Raw genomic sequence first — 26,265 nt, 5'->3', positions numbered from 1 at the left:
TTACATTTAGGTCTTTAATCCATTTTAAGTTTATTTTTGTGTATGGTGTGAGGGGGTGTTCTAATTTCATTCTTTTACATGTAGCTGTCCAGTTTTCCCAGCACCACTTATTGAAGAGGCTGTCTTTTCTCCATGGTGTATTCTTGTCTCCTTTATCAAAGATAAGGTGACCATATGTGCATGGGTTTATCTCTGGGCTTTCTATCCTGTTCCATTGATCTATATTTCTGTTTCTGTGCCAGTACCATACTGCCTTGATTACTGTAGCTTTGCAGTATAGCCTGAAGTCAGGGATCCTGATTCCTCTAGCTCCATTTTTCTTTCTCAAGATTGCTTTGGCTATTCGGGGTCTTTTGTGTTTACATACAAATTGTGAAATTTTTTATTCTAGTTCTGTGAAAACTGCCACTGGTAATTTGATAGGGATTGCATTGAATCTGTAGATTGCTTTGGGTAGTAGAGTCATTTTCAGAATGTTGATTCTTCCAATCCAAGAACATGGTATATCTCTCCAGCTGTTTGTATCATCTTTTTTTTTTTTAAATAAATTTATTTATTTATTTATTTTTAGCTGTGTTGGGTTTTTGTTCTGTGCAAGGGCTTTCTCTAGTTGTGGCGAGCGGGGGCCACTCTTCATTGTGGTGCGCGGGCCTCTCACTATCGTGGCCTCTCTTGTTGCGGAGCACAGGCTCCAGATGTGAAGGCTCAGTAGTTGTGGCTTACGGGCCCAGTTGCTCCGCGGCATGTGGGATCTTCCAAGACCAGGGCTCAAACCCGTGTCCCCTGCATTGGCAGGCGGATTCTCAACCACTGCGCCACCAGGGAAGCCACTGTATCATCTTTAATTTCTTTCATCAGTGTCTTATAGTTTTCTGCATACAGGTCTTTTGTCTCCTTAGGTAGGTTTATTCCGAGGTATTTTATTCTGTTCGTTGCAATGGTAAATGGAAGTGTTTCCTTAATTTCTCTTTCTGATATTTCCTTGTTAATGTATAGGATGCAAGAGATTTCTGTGCATTAATTTTGTATCCTGCTACTTTACCAAATTCATTGATTAGCTCTAGTAGTCTCCTGGTAGCATCTTTAGGATTCTCTATGTATAGTATCATGTCATCTGCAAAGAGTGACAGTTTTACTTCTTTTCCGATTTGGATTCCTTTTATCTCTTTTTCTTCTCTGATTGCTGTGGCTAATACTTCCAAAACTATGTTGAATAAGAGTGGTGAGAGTGGGCAACCTTGTCTTGTTCCTGATCTTAGTGGAAATGGTTTCAGTTTTTCACCATTGAGAACGATGTTGTCTGTGGGTCTGTCATATATGGCCTTTATTATGTTGAGGTAAGTTCCTTCTATGCTTACTTTCTGGAGGGTTTTTATCCTAAATGGGTGTTGAATTTTGTTGAAAGCTTTTTCTGCATCTATTGCGATGATCATATGGTTTTTATTCTTCAGTTTGCTGATGTGGTGTATCACACTTTTTGATTTGCAGATATTGAAAAATCCTTGCATCCCTGGGATAAATTCCACTTGATCATAGTGTATGATCCTTTTAATGTATTGTCAGATTCAGTTTGCTAGTATTTTGTTGAGGATTTTTGTGTCTATGTTCAAAAACCTGTACTCCAAAAACAGTAAGATGCTGATGAAAGAAATCAAAGATAACACAAATAGATGGAAAGATATACCACGGTCTTGGAATGCAAGAATCAATATTGTCAAAATGACTATACTACCCAAGGAAATCTACAAATTCAATGAAATCCCTATCAAATTACCAATGGCATTTTTCACAGAACTAGGACAAAAATTTTTTAAATTTGTATGGAGACACAAAAGACCCCACATAGCCAAAGCAATCTTAAGAAAGAAAAACGGAGCTGGAGGAATCAGGCTCCCTGACTTCAGCCAATACTACAAAGGTATAGTCATCAAAACAGTATACTACTGGCACAAAAACAGAAATATAGATCAATGGAAGAGGATAGAAAGCCCAGAAATAAACTCACAAACTTATGGTCAACTAATCTATGAAAAAGGGGGCAAGAATATACAATGGAGAAAAGACAGTCTCTTCAATAAGTGGTGCTGGGAAATCAGGACAGCCACATGTAAAAAAAAAAAAAGTTAAATTAGCATGCTCTCTAACACCATACACAAAAATGGATTAAAGACCTAAATGTAAGACTGGATACTGTAAAACTCTTAGAGGAAAACACAGGTAGAACACTCTTTGACATAAATCTCCACAATATCTTTTTTGAGCCATCTCCTAGAGTAATGAAAATAAAAACAAAAATAAACAAATGGAACCTAATTAAACTCAAAAGCTTTTGCACAGCAAAGGAAACCATAAACAAAACTAAAATACAACACACAGAATGGGAGAAAATATTTGCAAATGATGCTACTGAGAAGGGATTAACCTCCAGATTTACAAACATCTTATTTACAAGCAGCTCAATATATATATATATATATAAAAAACCCAATCAAAAAATGGGCAGAAGACTTAAATAAATTTTCTCTAAAGAAAACATACAGATGGCTAAGAGGCACATGAAAAGATGCTCAATATTGTTAATTATTAGAGAAATGCAAATCAAAACTACAATGAGATATCACCTCACATCAGTCAGAATGGCCATCATTAAAAGTCTATAAATAACAAATGCTGGAGAGGGTGTGGAGAAAAGGGAACCCTCCTACACTGTTGGTGGGAATGTAAATTGGTACAGTCACTATGGAGAACAGTATGAAGGTTCCTTAAAAAACTAAACACAGAGTTACCACATGATCCAGAAATCCCACTCCTGGGCATATATCTGGAGAAAACCTTTGTTCAAAAGAATACACGCACCCCAATGTTCATTGTAGTGCTGTTTACAATACTGCAGCCATAGAAGCAACATAAATATCCATTGACAGATGAATGGATAAAGAAGATGTGGTGCATATATGCAATGGAATATTACTCAGTCATTAAAAAGAATGAAATTATGCCATTTGCAGCAACATGGATGGACCTGGAGATGATCATACTAAGTGAAGTAAGTCAGACAGAGAAAGACAAATATCATATGATTTTGCTTATATGTGGAATCTAAAAAAAATGATAAAAATGAATTTATGTACAAAACAGAAACAGACTTACAGACTTAGAGAATGTACTTATGGTTATCAGCAGGGAAGTGTCAAGGGAAGGGAAAAATTGGGAGGTTGGAATTGACATATACACCCTGCTATATTTAAAACAGGTAACCAACAGAGACCTACTGTATAGCACAGGGAACTCTGCTCATTATTCTGTAATAACCTAAATGGGAAAAGAATTTGAAAAAGAAGCATGTATGTATATAACTGAATCACTTTGCTGAAACTAACACCTAAAACTAACACAATATTGTTAATCAACTATACTCCAATATAAAATAATTTTTTTAAAAAAAGACCTTTAAAGCCTAGATAAGATAGAAAGAAATTTACAGATCAATGTAGAATAGATCTAGAAATATATAATCCAGCGTTCCCTGATCTGTATCAATTGGTTCATGTGTCGTTAGGAACTTCATATGCAAAAATTTACACAGGAAGGAAATAATGACGATGACCTACAAAACCCAGATTTGTTTGATTCTTTATTTTGTGCATGAACATTTCATTGTTCCAGCACTGTTTATTGAAAAGACTAGTCATTCTCTATTGAATTGTCTTTGGCCTTTGTTAAAAAAATCAGTTGATTAGAAAACTATTTTCCATAGATAACTAATAAGAACCTGCTGTATAGCACAGGGAACTCCACTTTGCTGTACAGTAGAAACGAACATAACATTCTAAAATAAATACATCCCAATTAAAAAAAAAAACTACTTTCCAAAACCATAGTACTTATCATGTAGTATTGTAGTTGTTAGTTTACATCTCTGATCCTGCCTTGAATTCAGGACAGGGAAAACTGCCTAGATCACTACTATAACTCTCACAGCATCTTGAAGTAGATGTTTAATAAATATGAATGCTAAAAAAGGGGCAGCCAAAAGAGCTAAAGGCTTGAATGTTCAAAGTCTTTTTTTTTACTAGTTAAATTTGTTTTCTCTCTCTCTCTCTTTCTCTTTCTCTCTCTCACTGAATTTCACAGCCTGGAAGGCATCCAGGCATCCATAATTCCTCCTTCTTCTTTGCCCCAATTCTCCATCACCATCCTTGCTGACATTGCCTCCAAATGCTTCTTGCGTCCATCACTTTCTTCCCATCTTTGGTATCTCTGCCCTAAATCATTATACGACAGCTTCATAATGCCACCTTCCTCTTTAGCTGCCAGTGTGATCATAGCCAAAACAGAAAATAAATTATATCATGTTCTTGCTTGATATTCTATGATGGCTCCTTATCACCAACAGGGCAAAGTCCAAGGACAGGTATGGCCCATTAGTGGACACTGTCAGGGCTCAGCCCAGATCCCCTTGAATCCCTTCTGCTCTTTCTAAGTACCTATCCCTCACACCAGCTTCTACATGCTTTGCTTCTAAGGGCCACACCGTAGAATCTCTCTGGAGGACTGCCCTGCATGAATGGAGCCTTTGTGCCCACTGGTTCAGAGAGTCCGAAGTGTTAGGGCAGCCTATCTACTGACTGAAACAAGAGTAGGGAAACCCAGCTCTCTTGCCTCAAGTAAAGACAAACTTTGAGATGTAAGTTACACTCCAGAGCTCCTCTGCAGGATCAAGTTAAGGCTAGGACTTTGCCTGATATCACATTCCTACTTGGTATACTACTTATCTACTGTGCATAACAAATCCTCCCCCCCCCCCAAATTAATGGCTTAAAACAACAAATATTTATTATCTCATACAGTATCTGAGGGTCAGGAATCTGGGGGCAGCTTACCTGGCTGCAGTCAGGTAGTCAGCTGGTGCTCAGTTGTCCGATGAAGGTGGAGAGTATGCTTCCAAGATCACTCACATGGCTGTTGGCAGAAGGCCTCAGTTCCTTGCCAGATGGGCCTCTCTGTAGGGCTGCTTACATGACATGGCAGTTATCTTCTCCCAAAGCTAATGATCCAACAGAAGGAGGGAGCTGGTAAGTAAACAAGAGAGCACCCAAAACAGAACCTAATCTCAGAAGGGTCATGCCATCACTTCTGCTAGAAGCTATTGGTCACACAAATCAGTCCTGATACAATGTAGGAGGGGACTGCAAAAAAAGGGTACCAGGTAGTGGGGATCACTGGAGACCATCTTAGATACGGGCTACCACAGGTGGCTTCTTCTCCTTCTCTATCCTGCTCCTCCCATTCTCTTATCAGATTTTCCTAGCATTCCTTCTTAATGAATCACTTCCACCTAAATCCTGATCTCAGGTACTGCTTCTGTGGAGCCCAGCCTAAGACATCCTGCAAAGTCATCCATGATATCGTCCTTGTCTCCTCCAACTTCACCTCTTGCCAACAAATGCTGTGTCCTAAATGCAGCAGCAACATTAGAATGATGCTTGAAATTATCTGTACATGGCATGTGATCTTTCTATGCCCTTCCTCAGAGTCTTAGTCATCTTTTTATCGCTGTCACTTGCTACCATTAGATATTTGTTGAATGAATGAATGAATGAGTGCATACATCTTAAAGTACTCTCTGTCCTTCATTGGCTACTGCAGGATAGGTAGAGGAAAGGATATGAGGCTTTGTTCTGTCACTTTGGGCAAGTTGGTGAATTTCACCATACCCTCCAAACTCTGGGAAAGGGAAATAAGAAAATCCATTCATTTATTCATTCAACAAATATTTATTAAAAGTTTATTGTGTGCCTGTACTTTCCTGAGCACTGGAGAGGTAACAGTGAAACAAAGAGACTAAAAGTTACCTTCAGAGGTTTACATTCTAGAGGAGGAAATAGTAACAGCTAAAAAGAATCGGGGGTTACCATGTCCCAGGCACTGTCATATGGATATAGATACAGATAAATAGATAGATAGATAGATAGATAGATAGATAGATAGATAGATAGATAGATAGATATCTGTATCTATATATCTCACTTCATTTAATTCTTACACAACACTTAAAGAATCTAACTTTCTTGAATTCTGACACATTAGGTAATTCTCATTATTATTTTCATTTTGCATATAAGAAGAATAATACACAGAGAGTAAATAGTAGACCTGAAGTTCAATCCCAGGTAGTAGTACTAAAGAAAAACTTATGTATGACACATTAAAAACTGTAAGGCAGACTTTTTTCAGGGGACTACTGCAATGAGGGTTTGTAGAGGGGAGAGAGATGAGGCTCAATTCTGAATACAACAAAGATAAGTAGATTTATAGCCAAGGATCAGGGCGGGAGTCAGTGGATGAAAAATTATTTTTAAAAAACTTCAGGGCTAGGGAAATTTTGGCTAAACTGACTTCATAGGATTTTTGCTGAAGGCAGGCCAGAGTGATAAGATATTAAGAGTGGGGGATGAGGAATTTGATCAGGTATCAAGGGTGGGGGATTTTTTCACTAAATTGACCCAGCAGGATTCTTGCTAAAACTGGGCTAAATGGGCCCAGGACAGAGCCCAAGGGCAAGGTCCAATCAGAAAGAGGAATCAGAAATAGCTTGACATGAGTTAGGTCAAAGGGAGAGTCTTTCAGAAGCATTCCAGAACCCATTATTCTTGTCTACTCTGCTCAGTGAGTGGAAGTGAAACTGAGCGGTACGCCTCCATGACCTTCCCTGAGTTCCAAAGGGCAGGTTCAAACAGTTGCTTATCAGAGGAGGGAGGAGCAGCCAAGAAACAATAGTGCAGCCTTGGGGCAGTGTCCTGGTTCACCTCAAGGGATACACAGAACAATATCTTTGAGCTCTTTACAGAACTAAACCCCCCAACAAATGGAAGATGTCAGCATTCTTCATTCCAGAGAAGACCACCTGAGGCCAGATTAAAGAAACCAGAGAAGCTCATCAAGAGATTACCTGAGACCAGATTAAAGGAGTGCAGGCCCTTCACACACCCTAATCCTATCAACAACCCCACCCTTGAACCATTGCTATAAAACTCCTCACCAAGCTCCCCTGGGTTGGGACATACAGTTTTTCAGGACATGAGCCCGCTGTGTCTCCACTTTGCCTGGCAAAGCAATAAAGCTATTCTTTTCTTCTTCACCCCAAACTCTGTCTCTGAGATTCAATTTGGTCCCAGTGCACAGAGGCTGAGCTTTCGGCATCAGCAGAGCATGAAAAATGCCTTGACATGGCAATACTAGTTGCAAACCTGTCTGCCTATCTGGTTTCCCTTATCCTACAACGTGTCTCCTTCAAAATTCTGAAAACGGAAAATAATGAAACTGTGCTGATATCTAGTTTACCTAGAATAAAACTGTCACTTTGAGCGGGAATCACCTAAGAGGCAATGCAGTGAAGAGGTTGAAGTGAGAGTCAGGAGTCAGGCTGAGCTAGAACCTGTACTGTAGTGGGGTCCATGTCCTCATCTTTATGATACCATGCTGAGAAATGTGGTTCTAAGATTCTTTCCTCTAGTCCTTTGATAGCAACCTTAATGGTCTAGCTCTTAAGATCCCATCACCTTTACAGCATGTAATCTTGCATTATTTTTATCAGCCTACATACCTCATCTCCCCTGCTTGACAATAAACCCTGTGTACAATGAATGCTCCCTTACACACCATGATATGCCATATAAACCATGCCATCCTGGGCATGTCTTACCATAGGGAATGGGTCTCTATATCCAGGGAATTCCCTTGCAAAGGTTCCTTCAAGATCACAGAGGGAATGAATAAAAGAGTCAAGATTTAGATGCAGGCCTGCCCCATCCCAAGGCTGGCGCTTTCAATACACACCCAGTGACTCAGGAAAGAGCAATTGCTTAAATAGAATTCTTCTGGCTCAGTATATCATTCCTGAAAGCCTACTTCAAATATCTCTCCCTCAGCCACACACACACACTCACTCACAAGTTCAACACATTTACTTTTCAAAACACCCCAGACGGTATATCTCACGTTGATATCTATCCTCCTGTGAGCAAGCTAGGTTCCTGACCCAGATTCTCAGCTTGAAAAGACCATGGGGATATACTACAGAGAAGTTAAAAAAACAAAACAAAACAAGATTTTACCAATATTGATACTTTTTCTTTAGACTCATGGGAATTCATTGCATTGTTCCTAGCATGCCTTTATGTTTTAAACTGCTAAATAATTATTTTTTTAAAAAGAGAACAGGGAGGCATTTCCCCCCATGGATATCAGTTTCATTGAAGATTCATGCAGTTTCAACTTCCCAGTGATACCCTAGTTCCCACAAGTCTATAAGAGTTGGGGTCCCAGCAGGAAATATAACATGCTCAGAAGGGGTAAATGAGGAGAGGCAACCACGTAGAAAATAGTGGGCAGAGATAAGGGAAATTAATGAAGGTGATGTGGCACCTTAAGACTAGTATTAGTGGAGTTTGGGTCTGTGGAGCACAAGCCACCCATTCTCCTTACTTGGCCCCCACAATAAACCCTTCTATGCTATTTAAAAAAAAAAAAAGACTAGTATTAGCAAGAAGCCATTAGCACCTTGAGTGTGAAAGAGTAAGTGGGGGAGCATGTAGGGAGACCTAGTGAGAGCCATGGAGAGACCTCCAGAGAGGAGCCCAACCTCTAACCATCTGTAGCCTGAGCAGGGTGGGGAGGGGTAGATAACTATCTCATCCCACCTTCCCATCTCTTGCTGGTGCTTCCCATTGGCCTTACACAACCAGGAGGCTGGGTGATGCAGATCCCAGGGCACAGGGCAGGGTGAAGATTGGAGAGAGATCTGGAGAGGCAAAGTGAGACTCTAGCTCAGAAGCCAACCTCTTTTGCCTGGGGCCCAGCTCTTCAGAAGTCAGATGTCAGAAAAGGGACAGTCGAGGCTGAATGCAGAGTATGATATGTCTGCTATTCTGGGTGTGAACAAGCATCCATTTGGTTAAAATAGGAAATCTCCTCTTCAGTAACCAATGGTTGGATGGATACATTAGCTTTGCTTTCCATAAAGGGGAAAAGTCAATCAACAAGGTATAGAAGAGAAAGAAGTGAATCAAATGCTATAATTAGGAAGCATAACCGAAACAGTCATGCATTTAACATCTGAAAATTCAAATATGTTGCAGGGGTGGCCAAAGGGGAAAGAGAACTTAAGTAATGTAGGAAATTCTGTCCACCACACACTCCATAAGCTAGATTTCATTGTGGAATACTGAATTAAAGTCCTCCGAAAAATCTAGTAACTTAGTAACTTTTGTTTCTGTATATAAAAAATCTTAAATGCTTAATAATGCCCTTAGAAGGTCACAAATAAGTAGCCCTTGATCATACAAAGAAATAAAAATCTAAATAATTATTTGCCATTCAGTCATAAGAACCAAGGGTAGGACTTTAATATTGGATGGGTTTGAACTCCTCTAGAACACTCTTGGTGTTAACTAGTGAACTCTGATCTCAAAACCAGCATAGATTATGTTGTGCTGTAGTAACAGATATCCCCCAAACTTCAGGGGCTTAAACAATTAAGGGCTTATTTCTCTTTTTCCAGCTTTACTGAGGTATAACTGACAAATAAAAAGTATATATATTTAAGGGGTATAACATGATGATTTAATATACATATACATTGTGAAATGATTACTATAATCAAGTTAAGTAACACATCCATCACCTCACATAATTACCTTGTTTCTGTTTGTTAAGGACACTTAAGATCTACTCTCTTAGCAAATTTCAAGTATACAATACAGTATTGTTAACTATAGTCACCATGCTGTACATTATACACTCAGAAGTTATCTGTCTTATAACTGAAAGTTTGTACCATTTAACCAACATCTCCTTATTTTCCCCCTCCCCCAGCCCCTGGCAACCACCATTCTGCTCTCTGGTTCTATGAGTTCAACTTTTTTAGACTCCACATATAAGTGAGATCATACAGTATTTGTCTTCTGTGTCTGGTTTATTCCACTGAATAATGTCTTCCAGGTTCATCCGTGTTGCTGCAAATGGCAGTATTTCCTTCTTTTCTCTGACTGGGTAATATTCCATTGTATAAGTATACCACATTTTCTTTTTCTATTCATCCATCAGTGGACACTTAGGGCTTATTTCTCACTCAGTCAGCTGGGGGCTCTTCTCTCTGTCATCTTGTCTTCTCTCTAGGACCCAGGATGATGGAGCTCCCACAATATCAAACATGTCAGGCTGTGGTTATAGAAAGGAGGGTCTCACGATAGTAATCAAATGTTTGCACTAAGAGTGACATATGATTCTACAATTCATATCTCACTGGCCAGAATTGGTCACATGGCTCCACTCAGTGGGGCTAAGAATAGCAGTTGTCATGCATCCAGAAGGTGGAGACCCAGAAATATTTGATGTTTAGCATTAATGGCTATCATATCAATATAATGCCCTTTCCTGTATCCTGAGAGTGGCAGTTGGGACCTGGGATTCTGAACAGAGTGGAAAGTTGGGATCTTCAGACTACGTGGTCACAGAAAGAATTAAGCAGTTAAGTCACTGAACCTGTGCCCATGTCATTAGGATAGTACCTTTTAGAAGACTGAAAATGTGGCCGGTGGTGTCACTTGTCAGTGTTTCAGTGCTTTAGAGACACAGTTAACATTTTTTTTTATCATGAAACCCCATAGAAATGTATGTGACATATATACACATATCTATATACTTCATACATGTACTACTATGCCAACATATTATGTACACTACTAAACGCAGAAAGATAGACGTTTAAAGGATGAGAAAAACAAATATATGCTCTATTATGTTTCCCACCAAATACATCATCTCACACCCTCCCTGGGATATTTGCACCCCACTTTGGAGACCCTCTCCTTTACAGAAGTGAGAGGTTTAAGCTACATTCTTAAGGGTGGGAGACTAACAAGACTAATTTTATGTATGTGTTTACATAAAATTATCTGTAATCCCAGCTATAACCTCAAAGTTATAACTGTTAATATCTTGGTACATTTCCTCTTTCTCTGCACAGCTACCCATATATGGAAGTATTTTTAAAAAAGAAATTATAATGAACAAACTGCTTTGTAATCTCCTTTCCCCACAGAACACACTGTGAACAATATATTGCATATTCTTCTATATAATTTTTATAACTTTTATCACTTACTTTATTTTAGCAGTAATATATGTTCATTGTGGAATCATATTAAATGTGTATAAGCAAAGAGAAAAAAAATTACCCATTTTCCATTATCCAGACATAACCACTTTTAATACTTTGCTGTTGTGGGGATTTTTTGTCCGGTTTCTTTTCAATACACTCAGAGTCTTCCATTAATGGGATCACATTATGCGTCCTTTTCTGTACACTGTTTTATCATTTTGTATGTATTGTATATACTCTTTCGTGTAATGAAATACTCTCCTACAACACAATTGGAAGGACTCTGCATGGCAATGTTTCCAAAACTGATGTTCTCTGAACATTATTCTAAAAGATTCTAATAGGTACATTGAGGAAAATAAATGTTTGGAAAATACTGCCTATTTGAATTGTTATAATGCAATTAGCTATTAAAGTCTCTGAAAATCCTACAGCTAAAGAAAAATATTTAACTTTGTTTAACATGGTGTTTCTAAAATTTATTCAAGCATGACTCACTTTTTTGAGGCACTTCAAATAACATCCTTCAGAGCAGTGCCAATTACTCTGTAATTATATTCCAGTTCTGCTTTCTTAAACTTACAAAGATTAAAAAAACAAAAAACAAAAAACAAACAAACAAAAAAACTTACAAGTTGTCACAATTATTAACCACAAATACCTGCATTGTAATGAACATTCTTGTTCCTATATCTCACGTCCTTCATATATTTTAATATACGTTTAATAAAGCAGAATTGTCAACTCAAAGCTATGGAGATTTTGGAAGCATGTCTTCTGACAAATCACTTTCCAGAAATGCTGAACTTATTTATACTCCTACTGTGAGGACATAAGAATACCCATTTCCATACAACCATGTCAGCACTGGGCATTATCACTAAAAAAGTAAGTAAATACATACATAATTGGTCTTCCTATTTCCAAAGCAATTAATGTTTATTGTAGAAAAATTTTTAATTAATATAAGAAAAGAGAGAGAGAGATAAATCACCTATAATCCTACAACTCAAAGATAATCACTATCAACATGGGAGGCAATATATAACTATGGGTGTTTTGTTTTAAACAAACTTATAATTATGCAAACTCTGTATCATGCTATTTTACAGTTAACATTATGCCTATAAAATGTTATTTCATTGTTTAAATTTGTAGTTGTTTTAATATCAGCAAAGCCGAGTGGTTTTTCATATGTTTATTATCTCTTGGTTTCTTTTAGATAATGGTTTTTTAAAATTAATTAATTTATTTATTTAGGGCTGCGTTGGGTCTTCATTGTTGTGCGCGGGCTTTCTCTAGTTGCGGTGAGCATGGTCTACTCTTCATTGTGGTGAGCGGGCTTCTCATTGCAGTGGCTTCTCTTGTTGCAGAGCATGGGCTCTAGGCACGCAGGCTCCAGTAGTTGTGGCACGTGGGCTCAGTAGTTGTGGCTCACGGGCTCTAGAGCGCAGGCTCAGTAGTTGTGGTGCACGGGCTTAGTTGCTCCATGGCATGTGGGATCCTCCCGGACCAGGGCTTGAACCCGTGTCCCCTGCATTGGCAGGCAGATTCTTAACCACTGTACCACCAGGGAAGTCCATAGATAATTGTTTGTTCACATCTTACACTCATATTTCTGTTGAAGTCTTTGTGTTTTTCTTATTGTTTTTGGGTTGCTGTTTACATATATATTTAGTAACTTTACTATTTTTCATGTATGTTGTAAATATTTTCCCCACATTACTGTTTAGTTTTCAATTTTACATATGCAGCTTTTTCACAAAGAAATTTCTGGTTATTATGAAGTTAAATCTATAAAAGTTCTTTTCTTTAAACACTGATCATGTAAAGATTGGAAATCCCTTCAGATCTTCAAGACCGTATTATTTTCAGAAAATCTAAATAGACCCATCACTAGTACAGAGATTAAAACAGTAATCAAAAGGTTTCCCCCCAGAAAAGTTCAGAACCAGATGGCTTCACGGGTGAATTCTACCAAACATTCAAAGATTTAATACTTATCTTTTGCAAACTATTCCAAAAATGTGAAGAAAAGGAAACACTTCCTAATTCATTTTATAAGGCCAACATCACCCTGATGCCAAAACCAGACAAAGACAACAAGTACAAAAAAAAAAAAAATTACAGGCCAATATCTCTGATGAACATATTTGAAAAATCCTCAACAAAGTATTAGCAAACCGAATTCAATGGTATATCAAAATGATACACCATACACCATGATCAAGTTACTCCAAGGATGCAAGGATGATTAAACATCTGGAAATCTATCAATGTGATATACCACATTAACAAAGTAAAAAAAATGATCATCTCAATAGATGCAGAAAAAGCATTTGACAAAATTCAACACCCATTTATGATAAAAACTCTCAATAAAATGGGTATAGAAGGGATGTACCTCAACATAATAAAGGCCATATATGAAAACCCACAGCTAACATCACACTCAATGGTGAAAAATTGAAAGCTATCTCCCTAAGATCAGGAACAAGACAAGTATGTCCACTCTCACCACTCCTATTCCACATAGTATTGGAAGTCCTAGCCAGAGCAATTAGACAAGAAAAAGAAATAAAAGACATCCAAATAGGAAAGGAAGAAGTAAAACTGTCACTAATTGTAGATGATATGATTTCATATGTAGAAAACTCAAAAGACTGCATCAAAAAAAACTATTAGAAATAATAAGTGAATACAATAAAGTTGCAGGGTACAAAATCAATATACAAAAATCTGTTGCATTTCTATACACTAACAATGAGCTAGCAGAAAGAGAAATTAAGAAAACAATCCATTTACAATCACAAAAAAAGAATAAAATACCTAGGAATAAATTTAACCAAGGAGATAAAAGACCTGTACACTGAAAGCTATAAGACATCATTGAAAGAAACTGAAGAAGACACAAATAAATGGAAAGATATTCTGTGCTCATGGATTGTAAGAATCAACATTATCAGAATGTTCCTATTAACTAAAGCAATCTACAGATTCAGTGCAATCCCTATCAAAATCCCAAGGGCATTTTTCACAGAAATAGAACAAAAAATTCTAAGATGTATATGGAACCACAAAAGATCCTGAATAGCCAAAGCAATCCTGAGGAAAAAGAACAAAGTTGGGGGTATCACACTCCCTGGTTTCAAACTATACTACAAAGCCATAGTAATCAAAATATGATGGTATTGGCAGAAAAACAGATATATAGATCAATGGAACAGCACTGATAGCCCAGAAATAAACCCACACATATATGGACAATTAATTTACTACAAAGGAGCGAAGAACACACCATGGAGAAAAAATAGTCTCTTCAATAAATGGTGTTGGGAAACCTGGACAGCCACATGCAAAAAAAAAAAAAAAGTAGCTAGACCACTATCTCACACCATACACAAAAATTAACACAAAATGGATTAAAGACTTGACTGTAAGTCCTGAAACCATAAAGCTCCTACAAGAAAGCACAGGCTGTATGCTCTTTGACATTGGTTTTAGCAATATCTTTCTATGTATGTATCCTCAGGCAAGGGAAATAAAAGTAAAAATAAACAAATGGGATTATATCAAACTAAAAAACTTCTTCACAGCAAAGGAAACCATCAACAAAACAAAAATACAACCTACTGAATAAGAAAAGATATTTGCAAATGATATATCTGATTAAAGATTAATATCCAAAATATATAAAGAACTCATACAGCTCAACAACAAAAAAACAAACAACCTGACTAAAAAATGGGCAGAGAAGCTGAACAGATATCTTTCCAAAGAAGACATACAGGTGGGCAACATGCCCATGAAAAAATGTTCAACATCACTAATTATAGGAACATGCAAATTAAAACCACAGCAAGATATCACCTCACACCTATCAGAATGGCTATTATCAAAGAGACAAGAAATAATAAGTGTTGACAAGGATGTGGAGAAAAGCGGACCCTCCCACACTGTTGGTGGGAATGTAAATTGGTGCAGCTGCTATGGAACACAGTATGGAGATTCCTCGAAAAATTAAGAATAAAACTACCATATGACCCAGCTATCCTACTTCTGAGTATTTATCCAAAGGATACAAAACTACTCATCCAAAAAGAAATCTGCACCCTCACATTCATCAAGACATTATTCACAATCGCCAAGATATGGGAAAACCTCAACAACATGTGAATGGATAAAGAGGATGCCATATATATATATATATATACATATATATACACATATATACACATACATATATACACATATATATATGTGTGTGTATATATATATACACACACATATATATGTATGTATATATGTATGTGTATATATGTGTATATATATGTATATATATGTGTATATATATATATACACACAATGAAATACTACTCAGCCATAAGAAAGATGAAATCTTGCCATTTGTGACAACATGGATGGACCTTGAGGGTATTATGCTAAGTGAAATAAGTCAGATAAAGACAAATACTGCATGATTTCACTCATATATGAAATATAAAAAATCTAATAAACAAACAAACAAAATCAAAATAAATGAACAAACCAAACACGTAGATACATAGAACAGAGTAGCAGTTACCAGATGGGAAGGGGCTGGGGGGAGGGAGAAATGAGTAAAGGGGATCAACTGCATGGTGACGTACAGAAAACAAATTTTTAGTGGCGAGCATGTTGTACCATATACAGAAGTAGAAATACAATGATGTACACATGCAACTTATATAATGTTATAAATCAGTGTAACAGAAATTAATTAATTAATAAAAGTTACCAACTAAAAAAAGATTATATTATTTTCTTCCAGTATTGATGGTTTAACGTCTTTGATCCAGCAGGAAAAACAAAAAGCAGGTGCCAGATCCAGGAAGACGGGCTTTATGCATCCTTTAATTTATATTCAAACCTTGCCCACATGATTTAAGTTACCATGCTGTTCACAAACATCTCTCAAATTCCAACCCAGTTCTTTACCTTTTGTGGTCACCAGAATGTTAAAAGTATACCATGTCTTCCTCCTTATCATCTCTGCAAATCTAAATATCCTGCTGACTGTGGCATGTTCTTTTTGCCAGCAAGTTCTGTCCATTTAACTCTATTGATTCAAACTATTTTACTTCTAATAACAAAAGAGTATATACAAAATATTCTCAAGTACATATACCCATTTTAAAAATCTCTCATCAAATATCTTTTCATCTTCCTGTTATTCAGTCTAATACATTTCCTTACTCTGTTGAAACAGATTTGTGCTGATCAACACTACCCATCAAACGGCATCCAATATAATAAAGACAGCGCTTGTACGAAACTTTCAGCAGGGGAAATGGTGAGATCATCTTTAAGCTTTAATGAATTTGACTACATAAAAATTACAAACTTCTGCTAGCAAAAAAAAAAAACCAATTAAAATAAATATTTAATATCACTAATAATCAAAAAAGTTTGCAGTAAAATAATAATGAGAAACATTTTTCACCTATAACATTAGGAAAGATTAAAGAATGATAACCGCCTGTGTTTGCAAGGGCACAATCAAATATGAGGTTGCCACAGTGGTTGGGCATATAAAAGCTTATACCAAATTTCTGGAAACCAAGTTGGCAGTACCCATCAAGAGTTTTTAAAGATCATCTGCCTTAGTGTTTCTATTTCTAGAAAACTGACCTCAAGAAATAATCAGACGTATGCAAAGCGATTTTTGCACAAGAGTGTTCATTGCTAAATCATTTGTGATATCAACAACTTTAGTGCACAATTTGGAGTAGGTTAATTACATTTTGATGCATCCACATTCTGGAATACTATGTAGCTATTAAAAATCATGTTGCAAAAGAAAAATTAATGACATGGAAAAATGTGTGCAATATACTGCTGGGTTAGCAATGGTGGTATGAGAGCAGTGAAAGTGAGGAGCTGATGCCAGGAAAGGCACAAAGTGATAGATGCCTTTAATGAGCTTACCTGGGCCAGTTCAGAGGTAGGCTGGAGGGAACAGCATGATATAAGGAAATGGTTTGGGAGTCTGGAACTATAGGGGTGAGTTGGCTACGGTCAGTGTCCGCATAAAAGGGACAGGGACAGAGAGAAGCAAGGGAAACTTCAGTGATCTTTTTCTTAAATTCTCCATCACCTTCTGAAAACTCTTCCTATGGTCAGGACATTTTTCACATTATGAGCATCTCCTCCTCAAGCTAGAAGCCTCCAGAACTAACCTTCCCAGACTCCCTGCAACTGTGGCACAGTGATGTGACCTGGGATCTGCCAATCATATAAGCCCCGGTGGGATTTTAGATTGGATGAGAGCAATCTGAGGGACAGATACTGCCTGGAAGTCATCTTCTGATGAGAATATCTAGGGATGCTTTGAAGAATAGGAGGCAGACTCATGATGTGGATGAACTTCATTCCTAGCTGTGTACTCTCCAACCTTGACTCAAGCCTTTTGAAGATTCTGTGAAGGAGCTACCTGATGTCCTATTTTAAAAATTCCTTTTCACTAGCTAAAGTGAGTTCAGTTGTTTGTAATCAAGCACAACTGACTCAGACCCTACTATTGTTGCAGTGCCCACTATGTGCTCAGTTTACTAAATACATTTATCTCATTTAGTCCTCTTCTACCATCCCAGCTCCTCAGTCAGTAAGTGGCAAAGCGGAGAATGTATCCCCAGATCTGCAAGAACCCCAAACCCATTCTCTAACCGTGAGCAAGATTTCACTCCTCTGTAACCCTCTGTGTTCTAACTATAGAATGAGCAGTTTGGGATAGAAAGATCTCTGAATTTACTTCCATTTAAAGTAAGTATCAATAGATAGTTCTTTGTCCTGGAGGATTTTGCCCCATTGCTACAGGGAATTCAAGAAATCCCTGTTGGGTGTCTGACCTGGTGGCCGTCTTTCCACCATCCTAAGAAGAAGCTGGTGAAATGAGATTAATCCAGAGCCTCCCAGTGACCCAGGGGCTTGAACCTCAAGGCCCATCAGTATTGCCCAGCACTGGATACGCTCTGGAGTTACTCTCAATAGCTGTAAACTCACATTCCCAGGAGGCTGTTTCCCACCCTGACAGTCCTCAGGCCACCAGAAGCACTGCCCTCATAAACACTTTTCCAGATAGGCTTCCAAGGGCTTTGACAGAGAAGCTGAAGCAGTGGATTCCAATGAACAAAGTATAGGACTAGCACTGGGGAAATTGGCTGCTTTCCCGGCCGTGTTACTAGCTGGTGGCCCTATACAAGCCATGGGACAGTTCTCATCCTGTTTCCTCCCCTGAAAAATTAAGGACCGTGGTCCAGACAAAATGAGATAATGCTAGTGGAAGTTCTTTGAAAAATGAAAAGCAATGTACAAATGTGAGGGGCTATTATTAATTTAGAGAGGAATTGAAGAATCTAAAACTGTCTTGAATTTGAATCGCGTTTCTTATTTTGCAACATGCTTTTCTCATTTTGTCCTCAGAGCCACCATGTGAGAAAGTAGGGCAGTTATTATTATCTCCATTTTATAGATGAGGAAACAGAAGGAAGAGTGGCAGTGCCAGCCCTGGAGGCCAGGCATCCTGATTTCCAAACCCAGATTCATTCTTGAATATTTGCAGGTAATTTTCTCCTATCCACCATGCAGGCGACACAGAATAGACATTAGAGTACACCGGTCAGTAATGGGGTTGGAAAATTGTCAGCAAGATCTGAACCAACAGAAGGATGTTTGGCCTACATTACTCATTTTGGACTAACAAGTGAGCTTTCTATGAAAAAATGTAGATTTCTGGGGTTTCTCCATTGCAAAGGAAGACAGGTTAAAAACGAGAATTAGACAAATATTAAATGCTGAAAGAGACCCAGCATACGTTTTATAGAATGTGCACCCCACGCCTGTCATCTTCTTTCTTCCATCCTAGAACTCAAGAGTCAGCATCGGCAGTGTGACCTGCACAGTCTGTACCAGCATTAGGCTGTCCCTGGAGCCATCCCACAGAAAATTAATGTCTAAGTAGGAAGCTCAGGTTGCAGACTCCCAGGCAAGTTTGATTTTATTATCACCATTGGAACAATTACGAAGAGGACATTTCAGGTGCTTTGGGTTTTACAGAGCACTTCTGCACCCACTGGAGTTTCCAAATAAGCCTGTAAGGTAGATTGATACCATTCTTAGAAATGACTTAACCAAAGAACATGCAGCTAAGGAAGTTTTATCATTTGAGTTGTGAGCAAACCCAATTGTCCTCTTATGTAACTGTGGTCAATGGATTCTTGTCCAGCATACTCCCTTGAGGGTTGGCCATTTGATTGGTTTAACCTCACAAATGTGTATAACAGTTCCAAGCCTGAAGAGGCACCATGTGTTTCCATTGTCCTCTTTCACTCATGTGACCTACTCCAAGAAGAGCGTGCCCTAGGAAGTGGCTAATCCAAACAGAATGAGGAGACACATGGAGGGACCCTGAACCCAACCTGAATGCTGATGCTCAAAGCATGGAGTCCAAAACAGCAAAGCCAAAGAGCAGCCAAGCCATGGCCGAATAAGCATGAAATAAATGCTGGGTGTTCTAAGCTTCTACACTATTGGATAGTTTGTAATGCAAAATATTGCTGCAAATGGTTGACTGGCACAGTTGCCTTTACTAGAAGAAGTGATTATAAATTATAGGGTCCATGAGGACTAAAAAAAGGATTCTTGATTCTTCATGGGTGGCAGGTAAGAACTTCTTTCTCTACACATAAAGCAAGAAGTGTTCCATTTCTTTATCTTAAAGCAAACTAATTACAGCTCCAAGTTTACAAGTGCTAAAGTGATGACATGGCCAATATCACTGTCCTAGACTCCCTCCCCACTATATGGTCTCATATAAAATTCCTAAGCATATGTATCACCAGCCAAGTGGAGGAGAGACCAAGGAGGTCCCCAGTTTTGCCCTTGCTCCTTCACTGCTCTGGAACTCCACCGACATCATTGCTGTTGCAGCCAAGTTCAGAAATCACAGTGGTGAAATGGAAGGGTTCAGTTTTTATTGATTGATGTCATCCAAGATTTGACTGGGTCAGGCTAAATGGAAAGTCCTTAGATGCTATTGAGTCTGACCATAAGAATAGTTGGATGATCATATAGTTTAGAAAGTTTACAGTGAGTCTCAATGATCTCAGAAATACAAAGACATCTCTAGGTTTCTCCATTCATTCAAGACTTCTTTGATGTCTCTCAAAAATGCTTATATTTGTGCTTGTTTAGGTCCTTCACGTTTCTTGTTAAGTGTATTACTAAGTTATTTACAGAGGTTCCTCATTGCCAAGGATAAATGCCAAGTTCCTTTGCGTGCCTAGAAATGGTCTTCATTTTCTGACCCTTACCTACCTTAGTAGGCTAATTTCTCACTCTTCCTGGTGGCCACATTATGTTTCATTCATGGCGAATGACATGAATATGCTATCCCATTTCCTTGCTTTATGCTTTTATAGATACCTTCCTCTTTGCTTAGGATATTCATCTGGCATCACCTGCTTATACTTTAAGGTCTACTTCTAAAAGCACCTGCTCTTTAGTAAGGCAAGGACACAGGTGAGGCAAGACATGGAGCCAGGATACAAAATTTAGAGGCACTCAAGGTTATGTCAGTGCCTCCTTAAATTCCATGCCTAGGGACCTCATTCACCCTATCCTACTCCTGACCCTGCTCTTTGATGTCTTCCTTATTACACTCCACCCCCTCCCCCAAGAACAGCTCCTTTATGCAAACTCTGTACCTTTCCATGCTACAGCATTTTCCACACTGGACTGCATTTTCTTAGGACAGAGGCCATGCCCTCTCATCTTTGTCGCACTAGCACCATGCCTGGTATAGCATATTTGATGAATAATAATAAAATAATAGCCATTATATATGAGCATTTATTTTGTGCCAGGCATGGTTCTATAATAAGTGTTTTAGTTGAGTTGCAACTAAACCCCTCACAAAGCCCTATATAGATATTATTATCCCAATTTTATAGACGAACAGACTAAAAGAAGTTAAATGCTTTGCCATATCACACAATGTGAAGTGGTAATAGCTGGGATTTGAACCCAGGTCCTTCTGATGCTAGACCCTGTATGCATAATAGAAAAAAAATATTGACTCATCACTACATTACACTGAATAAGAATCAAGGAGGAAAAGAGCATTTTGGTTATGTTATTCAAGATCTAAGACAATCACTGCAAAGGGCAGTGAGGCTTGTGAGATGGGGTGACTCTTTGGCAAATTGTCCTCCTGGTGAACAAAGTCCTAAAATGCTGACTTCTTTCCCAATCCCCAAAGGCACCAATATTGGTGGGAGAGATGATCCTAAGTGCTGGTCCCAATCCAGAAATTTAAAAACAGAAATACCGAGTAACGTCTTGGATGGCATTGAGCAAGTGCAATTATTGCCCAGAGGAATTTGAACCCTACTGATAATCCAGCCAGAAAATTCTGCCTCATTGGCACTGGATCCCTTGCCAGTCAGAGGTTATAGAGATACTGTGACTCCTCTGTCAGTGCAAATCCATCAGCCTTGAGTGGTGAGCACTGCAGCTGGTGTGTTGCTGTTTCATGTTCTGCAGCGTTACTTCCCACACTAGACAGCTACCTTGCATTTCTATGTTCTCTGCTATTCACAGTGTGTAACTAAAAAAACAGGTAGCTATTTCCTAGGCAGAAAAATATTCTTCACCACTGTACCCATGGGAAATTGACACCAAACTAGGGGTCCCAAACTCAAATGTTTGTAACAAATGAGTGAACTTTGCCTATTAGGGACTAGGGCAAACTATAGCCCACATGCTGTATTGATCATGTGTTTGTTTGTTTTTTTCCCTGTATTTCTGATGCTTTGACATCTTGGGCCTTGCTGACCCTGGAGACACTGCCCCTCCCTGGGCTAGTCAATTCCCAAAGATAGTAAAGGATTTGCCCAATAGCCTTTCATATGCAAACCAACCAATCCAGAGCTCATACCTCCAAACCGTCTCCTTTATAAGGCTCTTACAGTCTGAACCACTATTCCCCTGCACTAATTACCCCAGGACCGGATACTAGACAACTAGGGACAACTCACATGCCCCAGAGCCCACTGAAAGTATTCATAATGGCCAATCCTATACCTGCTTACCCTGCCTTGCCTTGCCTTTGCCTGCAGATACCATGATAAGGTTCTTGCCCATATTTTCTTCCCACTTCCTCTGCCTCCTGAACAACCTGAGTGCTTCCCCATGTGCCCCCTGCCCAGTGGCATGGCATGGAGTGCGCCCTCACTCCATGCATAGCAAACTATCTTTTCAATGACAATTGTCTCCTAATCAGTTGGCCTCACTGTATCTGAATAATAATAAACCAAACATACATTTTAAAACACATGCCCCAAAGAGGCCTCCAAGATGGCAGAGGAGTAAGACGTGGAGATCACCTTCCTCCCCACAGATACATCAGAAATACATCTACATGTGGAACAACTCCTACAGAACACCTACTGAACGCTGGCAGAACACCTCAGACTTCCCAAAAGGCAAGAAACTCCCCACATACCTGGGTAGTGCAAAAGAAAAAGGAAAACACAGAGACAAAAGAATAGGGACAGGACCTGCAGCTCTGGGAAGGAGCTGTGAAGGAGGAAAAGTTTCCACACACTAAGAAGCCCCTTCACTGGCTGAGACAGGGGGTGGCGGGGGGAAGCTTCAGAGCCACGGAGGAGAGCGCAGCCACAGGGGTGCGGAGGGCAAAGCGGAGAGATTCCCGCACAGAGGCTCGGCGCCGACCAGCACTCACCAGCCCGAGAGGCTTGTCTGCTCACCCGCCGGGGCGGGCGGGGGCTGGGAGCTGAGGCTCGGGCTTCGGTCGGATCCCAGGGAGAGGACTGGGGTTGGCTACGTGAACACAGCCTGAAGGGGGTTAGTGCGCCACAGCTAGCCGGGAGAGAGTCCGGGAAATGTCTGGAACTGCCGAAGAGGCAAGAGACCATTGTTTCGGGGTGCACGAGGAGAGGGGATTCAGAGCACCGCCTAAAGGAGCTCCAGAGACGGGCACAAGCCGCGGCTATCAGCACAGACACTAGAGATGGGCGTGAAACGCTAAGGCTGCTGCTGCCGCCACCAAGAAGCCTGTGTACAAGCACAGGTCACTCTCCACACCTCCCCTCCCGGGAGCCTGTGCAGCCCGCCACTGCCAGGGTCCCATGATCCATGGACAACCTGCCTGGGAGAACGCACGGCGCGCCTCAGGCTGGTGCAACGTCACGCTGGCCTCTGCCACCGCAGGCTCGCCCTGTATTCCGTACCCCTCCCTCCCCTCAGCCTGAGTGAGCCAGAGTCCCCGAATCAGCTGCTCCTTTAACCCCGTCCTGTCTGGGCGGGAACAGACGCCCTCAGGTGACCTACAAGCAGAGGTGGGGCCAGATCCAAAGCTGAACCCCGGGAGCTGTGCGAACAAAGAAGAGAAAGGGAAATCTCTCCCAGCAGCCTCAGGAGCAGCAGATTAAATCTCCACAATCAACTTGATGTACCCTGCATCTCTGGAATTCCTGAATAGACAACGAATCATCCCAAAATTGAGGTGGTGGACTTTGGGAGCAACTGTAGACTTGGGGTTTGCTTTCTGCATCTAATTTGTTTCTGGTTTTATATTTATGTTAGTTTAGTATTTAGAGTTTATTATCACTGATAGATTTGTTTATTGATTTGGTTGCTCTCTTCCTCCATGTTGTTTTTTTTTTAACATATATAGATAGATAGATAGATTTCCTTTTTCTCTTTTCGTGCGTGTGTATGTGTATGCTTCTTTGTGTGATTCTGTCTGTATAGCTTTGCTTTTACCATTGGTCCTAGGGTTCTGTCTGTCCGTTTTTGTGGGGGGGATTGTTCTTTTTTCTTTTTTTTAATTACTTTTTAATTTTTTAATTTTTAATAATTATACTTTATTTTAATAACTTTATTTTATTTTTTTCTTTCTTTTTTTCTCCCGTTTCTTCTGAGCTGTGTGGCTGACAGGGTCTTGGTGCTCCAGCCGGGTATCAGCCCTGAGCCTCAGAGGTGGGAGAGCCGAGTTCAGGATATTGGACCACCAGAGACCTCCTGGCCCTACATAATATCAATCAGAGAGAGCTCTCCCAGAGACCTCTGTCTCAATGCTAAGACCCAGCTCCACTCAACGACCAGCAAGCTACAGTGCTGGACACCCCAAGCCAAACAACTAGCAAGACAGGAACACAACCCCACCCATTAGCAGAGAGCCTGCCTAAAATCATAATAAGCTCACAGACACCCGCAAAAAAAACACCTGACGTGGTCCTGCCCACCAGAAAGACAAGATCCAGCCTCATCCACCAGAACACAGGCACTAGTCCCCTCCACCAGGAAGCCTACACAAGCCACTGAACCAACCTTACCCACTGGGGGCAGACACCAAAAACAACGGGGACTATGAACCTGCAGCCTATGAAAAGGAGACCACAAACACAGTAAGTTAAGCAAAATGAGAAGACAGAGAAATACACAGCAGATGAAGGAGCAAGGTAAAAACCCACCAGACCAAACAAATGAAGAGGAACAAGGCAATCTCCCTGAAAAAGAATTCAGAGTAATGATAGTAAAGATGATCCAAAATCCTGGAAACAGAATGGAGAAAATACAAGAAACGTTTCACAAGGGCCTAGAAGAACTAAAGAGCATACAAACAGTGATGAACAACACAATAAATGAAATTAAAAATTCTCTAGAAGGAATCAATAGCAGAATAACTGAGGCAGAAGAACGCATAAGTGACCTGGAAGATAAAATAGTGGAAATAACTACCGCAGAGCAGAATAAAGAAAAAAGAATGAAAAAAATTAAGGACAGTCTCAGAGACCTCTGGGACAACATTAAACACAACAACATTCGAATTATAAGGGTCTCAGAAGAAGAAGAGAAAAAGAAAGGGATTGAGAAAAATATCTAAAGAGATTATAGTTGAACACTTCCCTAATATGGGAAAGGAAATAGTCAATCAAGTCCAGGAAGCACAGAGAGTCCCATACAGGATAAATCCAAGGAGAAACACACCAAGACACATGTTAATCAAACTATCAAAACTTAAATACAAAGAAAAAATATTAAAAGCAGCAAGGGAAAAGCAACAAATAAAATACAAGGGAATCCCCATAAGGTTAACAGCTGATCTTTCACCAGAAACTCCACAAGCCAGAAGGGAGTGGCAGGACATATTTAAAGTGATGAAAGGGAGAAACCTACAACCAAGATTACTCTAAGCAAGGATCTCATTCAGATTCGATGGAGAAATCAAAACCTTTACAGACAAGCAAAAGCTAAGAGAATTCAGCACCACCAAACCAGCTTTACAACAAATGCTAAAGGAACTTCTCTAGATAGGAAACACAAGAGAAGAAAAAGACCTACAATAATAAACCCAAAACAATTAAGAAAATGGTTATAGGAACATACATATCGATAATTACCTTAAATGTAAATGGATTAAATGCTCCAACCAAAAGACATAGACTGGCTGAATGGATACAAAAACAAGACCCATATATATGCTGCCTACAAGAGACCCACTTCAGACCTAGGGACACATAGAGACTGAAAGTGAGGGAATGGAAAAAGATATTCCATGTAAATGGATATCAGAAGAAAGCTGGAGTAGCAATTCTCATATCAGACAAAATAGACTTTAAAACAAAGACTATTACAAGAGATAAAGAAGGACACTACATAATGATCAAGGGATCAATCCAAGAAGAAGATATAACAATTGTAAATATTTATGCACCCAACATAGGAGCACCTCAATACATAAGGCAAATGCTAACAGCCATAAGAGGGGAAATCGACAGTAACACAATAATAATATGGGACTTTAACACACCACTTTCACCAATGGACAGATCATTGAAAATGTAAATAAATAAGGAAAAACAAGCTTTAAATGACACATTAAACAAGATGGACTTAATTGATATTTATAGGACATTCCATCCAAAAACAACACAATACACTTTCATCTCAAATGCTCATGGAACATTCTCCAGGATAGATCATATCTTGGGTCACAAATCAAGCCTAGATAAATTTAAGAAAATTGAAATCGTATC

General features: G+C 39.3%; 1 long non-coding RNA gene across 1 annotated transcript in view; it reads right to left on the bottom strand.

Moving 5' to 3' along the window:
- LOC133104278 (uncharacterized) overlaps positions 1–26,265 on the bottom strand; it is a 244,095-nt gene that overhangs the window by 132,080 nt on the left and 85,750 nt on the right. Inside the window, exon 2 of the long non-coding RNA XR_009703509.1 lies at positions 4,884–5,047. This is a non-coding gene — a long non-coding RNA (uncharacterized LOC133104278). The remainder of the gene's footprint in view (positions 1–4,883; positions 5,048–26,265) is intronic.

This window comes from Eubalaena glacialis, chromosome 13 (assembly GCF_028564815.1).
Source record: "Eubalaena glacialis isolate mEubGla1 chromosome 13, mEubGla1.1.hap2.+ XY, whole genome shotgun sequence".
Taxonomy (NCBI): domain Eukaryota; kingdom Metazoa; phylum Chordata; class Mammalia; order Artiodactyla; family Balaenidae; genus Eubalaena; species Eubalaena glacialis.
This window is presented reverse-complemented; position numbering and strand designations above follow the sequence as displayed.